Source organism: Crocodylus porosus, unplaced genomic scaffold, assembly GCF_001723895.1.
Source record: "Crocodylus porosus isolate Cpor-Errol unplaced genomic scaffold, CroPor_comp1, whole genome shotgun sequence".
In the NCBI taxonomy this organism is placed as follows: domain Eukaryota; kingdom Metazoa; phylum Chordata; order Crocodylia; family Crocodylidae; genus Crocodylus; species Crocodylus porosus.
Genome location: NW_017728906.1, coordinates 170,103,349 through 170,114,574, shown reverse-complemented (window position 1 = coordinate 170,114,574; position 11,226 = coordinate 170,103,349). Strand labels below are relative to the sequence as shown.

General features: G+C 47.0%; 1 long non-coding RNA gene across 1 annotated transcript in view; it reads left to right on the top strand.

The window, feature by feature from the left end:
• LOC109306332 overlaps window positions 1–10,827 on the top strand; it is a 17,134-nt gene extending 6,307 nt beyond the window's left edge. The window contains exon 3 of the long non-coding RNA XR_002099945.1: window positions 10,747–10,827. This is a non-coding gene — a long non-coding RNA (uncharacterized LOC109306332). The remainder of the gene's footprint in view (window positions 1–10,746) is intronic.
• The last annotated feature ends 399 nt before the right edge of the window (window positions 10,828–11,226 follow it).

The window sequence follows — 11,226 nt, the reverse complement described above, 5'->3', positions numbered from 1 at the left end:
AAATGACCCATCCACTACCACTCTCAGGGTGCGGCCCTCCAGCCAGTTGGCAACCCATTTGACTGTGTAGATGTCGACACCACAGTCCCCCAGTTTCTTAATGAGAATGGGGTGAGAGACAGTGTTGAAGGCCTTCCTAAATTCCAGAAAGACTACATCCACCCTTGTGGACATATGCCAGAATAATTCTCTCAAAAAGCTTACCCAGGACTGAGGTAAGACTAACTGACGTATAGTTCCTTGGGCCCTTCTTCCTCCCTTTTTTGAAGATGGGAAACACATTGGCCCTCTTCCAGTCCTCTGGCACCACACCAGAGCACCATGAGTTTTCGTAAAGCCATGACAGGGGTCCTGCAATGATCTCAGCTAGTTCCCTCAGCACTCTGGGGTGGAGATCGTCTGGACCAGCTGATTTAAATACATCCAGTCCCTTCAGAAGTTCCCTGCCTAGATCCTCTCTGACCCATGGCCTAGGTGTGCCTCCCCTGGGGCCTGAGGGGGGGCCCAGTGGGAGGCTGATCTGCTCCCTGCTTAGAAAAATGGAGGCAAGTCATTAAATAGGTTAGCTTTGTCATCTGGTGTGATGACCAAATTTCCCAGCATGTCTTGCAGGGGTCCCACATTACCCGGTACCTTCTTTTTGCCCCCTTTGTATTTTAAAAAAGGACTTCTTGTTGTCCTTTATCCGGGAAGCTAGTCCCAGTTCCATCTGTGCCTTGGCCTTCCTATGACTGACTGGCTTCCAGTTCCCAATCAAATCAACATGCAGCTTGCAAGATTGTTTCCATGTCCCCCTCATTCTGAGCTTGTTGCCCTTTTCCTTGAATTTCTGCATTGGCTCTTTTTCAGCCTCCATTTCAAACTTCTCCATCCTAGTGTTTTCTGGAGTATTTTTTTCTCTCTCTATCCTTCTTCACTCCCAGCCCGCCATCTCCAATTGTCTCGTCTTACTACTCCAGTCTCTCCTTCATATGCTCCAACTTCCCTCCTCACTGACTAGGCTGTCTCCTTTGATCAATTCAGACTCAGTGCAGACAGAAGTTACATTTTTTGCTTGGTTGGCCTCCTGAAAACACTCTACAGATGTGCCATGACACACTTGCACAGCTGTAGAACACTTTTAAAATAGCATGACGAATTAACCCTCATCAAATGAGGGATCAGATTGAGGTGCTCCACTTTGGAATACCTTAGGGAACTTGTGTTCCCTGGAGTTAATCTTTCATGCAACCAGGACTGGGCTGATCTAGCCCAGCCCTGCCCTGGGGCTGTTTGCAGGAGGGGAGAGGGGAGGTGGAGCGAGCAGCAGGCTGGGGTTTGCCCAGCCTGAGCTTGAGGAGGGTGGTGGGTGGATTGGAGTCCCCCTGCCTCATGGGTCCCTCGACTCCTTCCTCCAGCCCAAAGCTTCCTTCCCTCCCCTCTCCCCTTCCCTTCCTGCAGACAGAATTGGAGCTGGGAAGGGAGACAGGGTTAGGGGAGAAGGATGGCTCCTCTGCTACAGGCAGACCCCTAGAGGCAAGCTTGATCCCACCCTCCTGTTCACCTGTTGGGCCAAGAGGAGGCACTGTAACTCATGGTACACTTAGAATAATTTCTATTATAAGGTAGACCAAGCTGTTTCCAGCTCTTTATCTTGCATCCATTGCCATAGCATTTGAACACCTATCTTTTCCTATGAGAAGCAATCACCAACTTAGCTAACATTAATTCCATGATGCACCTAAAATCTAAAAGTTAGTTAGATCTTGTAACCTGGGTGGTACTCCAAGAGGTACCCCCTCTCCAATTGGAGGGATCAAGCAGGTGCACAAGTGCTGTGGGAGGTGTAGAGACTCTCCTCCCCCTATAGAGCAGAGCCAGACCACCAATGGGAACTTAACCATATACCTTTTAATACTGGGAACATAACAGGCATAAATTAGAGGGTATAGTGGACACTACAATGCCCCAAGGGGGCAGGATTCAACAAAGGTTAGACACTTACAATCATTGACAAAACAGGGTTAACAAAATATAAAACACAAACAGCAGAACAAACAATATGGATTGTTGAAATATAAAAAGGCACAAAATACAAAATGTCAAATGATGAGGAAACATAGGGCCTTGGTACCTGGAGGGGGAGAAAGGGGGGAAAACACAATGGCCCCTTTCCACTGCAAGAAGATTTGCTTGTTGTTTGCTCACTCACCCCAGTTGAAACTTAAACTCAGAGCTCTCACGTGGTAGGCAGAAACATTGCCACAGTACCACCAGTGGTGGTACTACTTCAGCCTGCTAGGTGTCTTTACCTTCCCAGAGCCCCAGCCTCACGTTGAGCTGCCTGGCCACTGATTGGAGGAGCTGGAAGCAGAGTTGGGAACCTCTCAGGTTGCTGCTCAGATCTTTGCTGGAGCAGGGACGCCTCTCCTGCTGGCTTCTTAGGGGGCAAATAAAAGCAGTCTTCTCTTTGTCCTCTTCCCAAAGAGGTATCTGGTAGTAGCCACTGTGGAGGTCTAGTACTGAAAACTATTTGCTCCCTACTAAACAGTCCAAAGCCTCCTGCACCCGTGGGACAGTGTATTGATCAGTGATGGTCTGGGCGTTCAAAGTCCGGTAATCAGTACACATACTGAGTTGGCTGTTCTTCTTCCGCACAATCACAACATGAGAGGCATAAGGGCTCTTAGATTCTGCAATGATGCAGCGGTCCATGAGCTCCTACAGATGACATCTTACTTCCCCCATCTTAGTGAGGGGAATGCGCCGAGACCTTTCACATCCTCTTTGAATATATTTCCACTATATCCCTAGCACTCTCAAGGGAGGTGAATATGCTCCACTCACCTTCTCCTGCTCACACACTCCAAACCTGACATGTGGCAGTGAACCTGTTTAGGGTAACTGCCCCATGGCTGCACTCAGACATGTTGGGGGCAAAGGTCTAAAGGAGCGGAGACAAGGGCAATCCTGGAGTATAGCCCCTGACACACTTCTGTATTTTCTATGTGCAAATGAGTGCAGGTAGGCAGGGTCTGCTCAGCCACATTCCTGCCTGAGCTTCCCAAAGACAAAGAGTAGAAGTACTCTTTGTACATTCTGTCTTATCAGGCATCTTTTTTTTGCTTATGGCTCATTTTGGCCTAATATCTGGTTCTTAAGGAAAAATTCAGAGTTTAGTACTGCAGTGTACTTGTGTACTTATGGTAATATACAACTGAGAAATAAAACAAATGGCTGAATAATTCATAACAAATGTGATTCTTGTATTCTGTATTTGGGAATAAGCTCCTTGAGCCTCTGGTTCTTGCATTGAGATCAGTATAATTATTATGGTTTCTTGTAATTTTCATATAAATACTTAAAATGCTCTAGGGTTATGCTAGGATTCTGGTGAATACTGATTAAATAGAATGACTAACTATGAAGTTTTCATTAATATATTGGTGTGGAGAGGACATATGGGCATGTCCAGATGAGTATGCATGTGTAGGGTTACACAGTTCTCAGTACAAAAAGCAGCAGCACATATTTGTGCCACAGCTTTTTCTTCCAGGGCACACCCCTGTACGTATTCTCCAGTGCTTCACAAATTGACCTGGGTGGGGTAGGCAGCCTTACCTGGGGTCCTGGGAGCTTCCTGGGGCAGCAGCAATGCTCATCTGGCCTTGGAGCCTGGCCTGCAGCCAGTGTATGGCTCTGGCCAGCCAGGCTGTTTCTGGCAGCTCATGCTGCTGCTGTGTCCGCTCCTCTACTTTTCTTAGCAGCATTTTTTTTTGACTTGGGGATCTCCCAGTATCAAGTTTTAGTGCCACATTGCAAATTAGTGTGGTGGACTTACTGATACAGCCTGGCATGCCTGGGCTCAGAGAATCTTTGTCACGATTGCTGGAGGACATCCACCAATCAGGTAATTGGTGGGGAGGGGCTTGCCCCACCCCTGCCTGGTAGTGTGTGTGTGTGGGGGGTGGGGTCCACACTCACCTAGTTGGAATCTGCACTTCGCAGGTCTGATAGCAGTCTGGCTCAGGGCCAGGCAGTTGGTGCCGACAGCGTGGCACGTAGTGGTCTCAGGGGCATTAGGACTTTGGGAGCCGATCACAGCGGCTCGGGTCTGGGTCCCCTGGCACAGAGCCAACAACCTGCATGGAGAGTCTGAGAGTGGACCTGCATGGAGGGTCCAGGAGTAGTGCGAGCCCTGGTGTTGTATGAGACCACCTGGGCCTCCAATCCTTAGCAGAAAGAAATAGGGCTGTGCGAAACAGCACCGTTCAATTTCGACCTTTTGATGGAACATTGTTATGTTTTGGGTTTTGTTTAATTTAAAAACCTCTGTTCCATTTCATTTCATAGAAACTGTTTCACTGTTTCAACCCTATTTCAATGTTTTACCTTGTCATTTCTTGCCTGATTTAGAAGAAACTTCTAGAAATGGTAGATCCTTCTGAGGCCATGAAAGCTTCCAAGTTTCAAGGAGATAGGTGCAGGGATTTATGGAAAACTGCACCTCAAATTCTTGAAAACAAAACTCATGTTACTTGTAAGTGTGAAAGCACATGGAGGTGAAAACTGTACAAATGGTAGTCCCTGCTGAGGCCACAAAGCCTGCCAAGTTTCAAGGAGGTAGGTGCAGAAGTCTCTGGGAAACTGTGCCTCAGGATGCTGACAAGCAAAACTTGTGACATGGGTGACACTGTGCGTGTTTTAAGGCGCAGCAGGGTGAAAACTGCAGGCATGCTAGCCCCTGGTGAGGCCATGAAGCCTACAACCTTTCAAGGAGATAGGTACAGGGGTTCTGGGAAACTGCACCTCAAGCTGCAGCTTGCCCAGTAGGCCAAGGGGTTGCACTGCAGTGGCTTCACATCCTCAGCAAGATAGACAGCCACCAAGGTCTGAGTGCTACCTGCCTGATGGTGGGATCTGGTGCCTCTGGACCCCACCATGGAAGCCATGCCCTTGGTTCACATTGGCAGTGCCTGTAGTGGAGGAGGCGACTGGCTGATGGATGGCATACTGTCATGGGACAATGGATCCCCCCCTTCCACATCCCCTCACCTCTGCCCTTCTGCCTCCTTGATTCTCTTCACCAGCACCTCCATCCACTGATTCAGGGTTTGGCTGCTGCATATGCTGCCCTTCACCCTTGGGTCATGCATAGTGGCCAGCACATGGACTATATTGGACTATAAGGGATCAAGCTATTTTCTGATACCCTCCTTCAGCTGTCTCACCAGTGCCTGCACATCTGGTGACAGCAGCTTGCCTCCACCAGGAACATTGATCCCCTGAAAGCTCTCCATTTGCCTCAGAAATTTCCTCACTATGGGGACCACCTGGCTAAGGAGGTCATCGCCAGTGCTGAGGAACTCAGTGGTCTTGAGGAAGGGCTTGAGGATCACCAAGATCTGGGAGATGGTATCCCTCCCAGCTCTGTTAGGGGGCCACTGATCCCAATCTCCCCGAGCAAGGCCATCTTATGGATGACCTTCTTTTGCTCCACCAGCTTCTCTAGCATGAGGTGTGTGGAGTTCCACTGAGTCTCCACATCCCGCGTGATTTTGTGCTGTGGGATGTTCAGCTCTGCTTGTGTGTCCTGCAGCATCTTGCCCTCCTTGATGCTCTGGTGGAAGTAGCCCACCACCTTCCTGCTTTTGGAAATAAGCTTGCTGGTGGTGCTGGCGCCATCACCAGCAGACCTGTCCCCCTCCAAGGTGTCTCTGACAATGAGGTGGAACTTGTGTGCCACACAGTGGATACCAACAAAGTTGGCACCACGGACCTCCTTGACTATATTGGCCCTATTGTCAGTGACCATGAACCCATGGGTGAGCTCACCCTGCCCAATGAGCCACTCCTGCATGAAGTGTTTATGGCCCCTATGATCTTGGTTGCTGTGTGGGACTCATCCATCTCCTCAGCTTAAAGGAGAGCCCATGGATGGCTTGACTGGTTGCACCAGTGCCCTGTGAGAGAGAGGTAGGTGTGATCTCTACCCTGGCTGCTCCAGATGTCCGAGGTGAAGTGTAAGGTCACCTGTGCACCTGCCTTGTGCACATCCTTCCTCAAGTACTCCCTGCATGCCTCATACAGGGAGGGCACCACTGTTCTGCTGAAGGTGGTACATGCAGGCACTTAGTAAGATGGGCCCATGAGCTCCATGAGCTGCCTGAACCCTGGCTGCTCAACTAAGGAGAAGGGCTATCGATAGCAAGCATCTCCCCAATGCTCTGAGTGATCTTGCTTACCCTTGCAATGCACCCTGCTTTCTGTCCACCTTTCCCCCACTGTTCCAGTGTGGCCTGCCTCTGCTTTGGGGGGATGTGGGCTTTGGAGTGAAAGGTGGACTTCTTTGCGGGCACACTCCCACTGGTGCCAGGCTGAGGAGAATCGAGGGTAAGGGGGTGGTGCCTGCGGAGATGCATCAGCATCCCCATGTTGCTGATGTGTTTTGTGTTTTGTTCCCTTGCCCCGGCTGGTTTTGATTCAGAGTGCAGACAGATAGTGTACATGGGTACATCTGCCAGCTCAAAATGATCCCAGGGCACACTACCCACTCACTTCTGGGGTGTGGGTGCATGTGTGGATGTTGCACTTTCCCCCTCCTCAGCAGGCAGATGCACAGCAACAGGAGGAGCTGACTCAGATGAGCCGCTTGCTTCCACAATTTCTACCTCAATCTCCTCCACAGTGCCTTTTGGGGAAGAAGACCTGGGGAAACTTGAGGGGTGTGGTGCACAAACTCAGCTGATTCCCCCTCCTTCCCAAGAATTTCCCTTGCTAGGGCACTGGGATCCAGCTCTAGCTCCCGCTCTTCCTCTGGCACTGGAAGGCTCAACATGGGATGTGAAATGGGGGGTGGAGGGGACTGTCATGCTGCTGCTGGTGCTGCTGCTCATTGTTGTCAAGGTGATGGTGGTGGGTGGTTATGGCTGGTACTCATGGAAGGGGTGCAGTCTCAGGCACAGGCAGTGGCACTGTCACTGCTCCCCTCTCCTTGCTGCTTGTGGAAGTCTCATCCCTGCTAGTTGGAGGAAAGAGGCTGCATCTCAGTTTGGGGCAGGGGAAACTTACACCTCTCCTTCTACCCCCACATCTGCCCCTCCTGAAGGCTTGCCACCATCTGCCTTTCCACCATGCTTCATGGTGTGTTTCATAATGTCTTGCTTTTATACACATGTATAAATTTATCCTCATTCCTATATAAATGTGATAATATATATGTGCTGCAAGGTATAAATGTATTAACTATAGATACATTTCTCTTTCTATATAAATGACTTTCTGTCTCCCTGCAGGCAAGCCCAGCTTAAGCTTCAAAAGTTGAAATGTTTTGAAATGTTCAAAACATTTTGACTGCCCTCATTTTATTTTGAGGCTGTTTTGAAGCCCTTTGTTTCATTTCAATTTCACTGTTTTGAAATCAAAATGAGTCAAAACAGTGTTGAAACAAAACAGTGAAATTTTGCACAGCCCTAGAAAGCAAAGCTCCCGGGAGCACGTTACGGTGCTTGGGGCTCCAAGTGGGCAAACGGCCCAGAAAGAGACAGAGGCCCAGGAGGTTCCTGCAAGAGTGCAGCAACACACCAGAGGGGCCAAGGATCACTCAGTTGGGACCCCAGAGTCATGAGCTACTGGGGAAAGGGATTCCCACAGGGGAGGGAAAATTTCTTCTTGCTAGTAAGGGGCTCCTGGAGGGGAAGTCCCAGGGGGAGAGGGCCCCCTCTGAGTTTATAGGCTTCAGTGGAGGTTTGTGGAAGGCCCAAGGGCATTAGGGTTTTTCCCTCCCACTAGTCACTGGAGAGCGGCCAAGGGCTGAAGAACAGCCTGGGCTTTGGGGACTTTTGAAGAGTCAAGTTTATTTTTGATGTTTATGTCCCTTATATTTTGTGAGGGAGTGCCTCACATTTTGTAACACTGCATCTTATATTTTGTGTATTTTTATAGTTGTATATTGGTAGTTTAACAGAGTCTATAACCCTGCCTATGGGGGGGGAGGGAGGAGGGAGAGGGATCCACTGGGACCCCTTGGTTTTACTTACCTGTGTTTACCTGTCACTCATCTGAAACCCCAGTGGTGGTAGCCTGTTCTAGACAATAAGGTTTATAGTTCTATATCTGAATATATTCTTACATACCTATGTACGTGTACATATGTTTATATTTATGTTTATCTGTTACCCACTTATGTAAATAACAATAAACTTGTATATAGTTAAGTTCCATTTTGTCCTGGCCAAGCTCCTTTGGGACAGAGGGAAACTGTGAATAGTCTGCAATTTCATCCACACCACACCTGCCAGATAACTATCCCCTTCAGTTGGCGAAGGGAATACATACCCATGTACACCCGGGCTACATTAGTAGCATGGAGAAAAGGTGTAAATGCACCATGTGTGGTTTGCAACACCTCAAACAGCTTTGAGCCCTGCAAACCACATGTGTGCTCATTTGGATGTGCCCTAGTAATCTTTGGATGTGTCCTAACAGAATGCATCTCACAAATATGTGACACTGCTTTTTGTGCTGGGAAAAACACATGCCCCTGCATGTGCTCACTCATCTGGATGTGCCCTTAATAGGCATTTAAAAGTTCCATTAAAGTCCATAGAGAATTTATGTTTATAAATCTAAATGACTATTCCAATTTTGCTGAAACTTTAGAAAAATACCACTTTGGGAATCTAGCTGTACATCTAGAAAACTAAATCTCTGAATTAATTTCTTTTATTTAACTATGGATAACTGGAAATAGGCCAATTAATGTGACATTTTTTTCAGAGCTTCCTTCTCTACAAACTTTATTTCCTGGGTTTAAACAAGGGTCCTAAAAATGTTTATGCATTTAAAAGTGATACTTAGTATGTTTGAATGTTAAATTCTATATTTATTGTTACTTTAGCTGGAATTGTATGCAGTAACTTTATATTGACTGCCAATGCATTTTGTTATTGCAATCTGCATGGTGTGTCATTTCATAAACTACAAAAATACAGGGACTTTAAAAAAAGATAGGTCAATACTAGGGCTGCGTGAAATTTCACTGGCTGTTTTCTTTTGATGCTGTTTCGACTCATTTCGAGATTGAAAGAGCGAAATCAAAACAAAATGAAGGGCTTCAAAACAGCCTCAAAATGAAACAGGGACAGTCAAAACATTTTGAAAGTTTCAAAAAGTTTTGAGTTTCAAAGCTCAAGCTGGCCTTGCCTGCAGGGAAAAAGAAAGTATGGAGAAGGAGAGGGAAGAGGGGCGAAGGGGGGGAAGGAGTGCTCTCATATTAACTGTGCATAGCTGGCCAGTGCCTGTCATCCTTTCCCTGAGGTCCCTCCCAATTCTAGTGCTCTGGGGGAAGGATGGAAAAGACACATAGTCACACATGTCATGAGTTTGGCTTGTCAGCAGCCTGAGGTGCAGTTTCCCAGAAACCCCTGCACCTATCTCCTTGAAACGTGGCAGGCTACCAGGGGATACCATGCCTGCAGTTTTCACCCTGCTGTGCCTTAACACACACACGTGACACAAATTTTGCTTGTCAGCAGCTTGAGGTGCAGTTTCCCAGAAACCCCTGCACCTATCTCCTTGAAACTTGGCAGGCTTCGTGGCCTCAGCAGGGCCTACTATGCCTCCAGTTTTTACCCTGCTGTCCCGTAACACGCATGGGACATGAGTTTTGCTTTCAAGATTTTGAGGTACAGTTTAATTCAAACTTGGCAGGCTTTGTGCCCTGAATAGGGGCTACCACCCCCAGAAGTTTAATCCAAAGCAGGCATGAAATGACAAAGTTATAGGCAGTTTTGTGTTTCCCCATTATAGCCTATGGGCAAAACATCAAAAGAGCGTTGAAACAGTGAAACAGTTTCAACAAAACGAAATGGAACAGTGGTTTCAAAATGAAACAAAACTCAAAACCAAACACTGTCCTATCAAAACATCAAAATGGAAGTCAAAATGAAATGGCAATACCTGCCATTTTAAAATTGTCATGATGAAAGGAGATTAAATTACAGTTTACTACTTAGATACATGGATATTTTATATTTATTCTGAGATAACACACACATTTAAGACCATCTATTCCAGCTTGTAAAACACTAAGAACCAGTTTCTCCTTGGAATTCACAGGTTTCAGATAAAGGATTTATAGTAATAAATAAAGTTCAAAGTAGGAACACAATTCATGGATTGTTACTATCTAGTACATACAACATGGAATTTCACAAATGAATTATTGAATGATCAACACACATGATGGCAGACATAGCAGGGACAGGTAGTTAGCTATGTTAACCTGGAGTCATTCATAAGGCAGGGTAGATATGCACTTTAATAGCTCAAATAAATATGATATATATATAGAGAGAGAGAGGGAGAGAGAGAGAGCAAAAGCTTTTTTGAACCCAATTTCACTTCATCAGATGCTGTGAAAGGACATGTAGGAAGCAGGGTAAGAAGAAGAGGGAGAAATTAGAATACAAAAGACAAGGGAGGATGGGGAGAGAGAGAGAGAGATGGGGGGAGGGGATGGTGCTAGGAGAGAAAAGCAATCCAGCAGTAAACCTATGGTAATCCAGGTAATGACATAAGCATGAGTGACTGGTGCCTCCTGAATCTGGGGGGGCACCCACAGAAGACACTGATGGTGGTGGCCCTGTCAGGGGGGGGCACCAGCCCTACCAACAGCATCAGTGTTGGCCATCAGGGTGGGCAACAGACCCGTTGGGGGGGGGGGAACATGCACCCCCATGCACCCCCTACCAGTTGTGTATGGAGATAAGAATCCATAGCCCCTGTTTAAACCATATTTAACATGATCCAGCTTGTGGATGAGTTCTTGATCTGCAATTTCCTGTTGAAGCTGATTTTTAATACCACCCCCACTTCAAGGACAGCAATCCTGAGGTCAGTGATTTTGTGTCCAGGGAGTTGAAATGTTCTGTCATAGACTTTTGTGGGGTTTTTTTTGAAGCTGATGTCAGATCAGTGTTCATTCATACTTATACGTAGAGATGGCCCTGTCTGCCTGTTGTATACAGCAGAAGGGCATTGTAAGCAGATGATGGCATGTATGACATTGGTAGAATTACAGATAAATCAACCTTGGGTGTTTTTATTTGGTCCAGTGATTGGGTGGTCTTTATTGATGTGGAGCAACAGGAGGCATCTGGATTCATTGAAGGGTTGGTGAAGATGGAAGTTCTTTAGTTTGTTTCATAGATTTCATAGATTTCATAGACATTAGGGCTGGAAGGG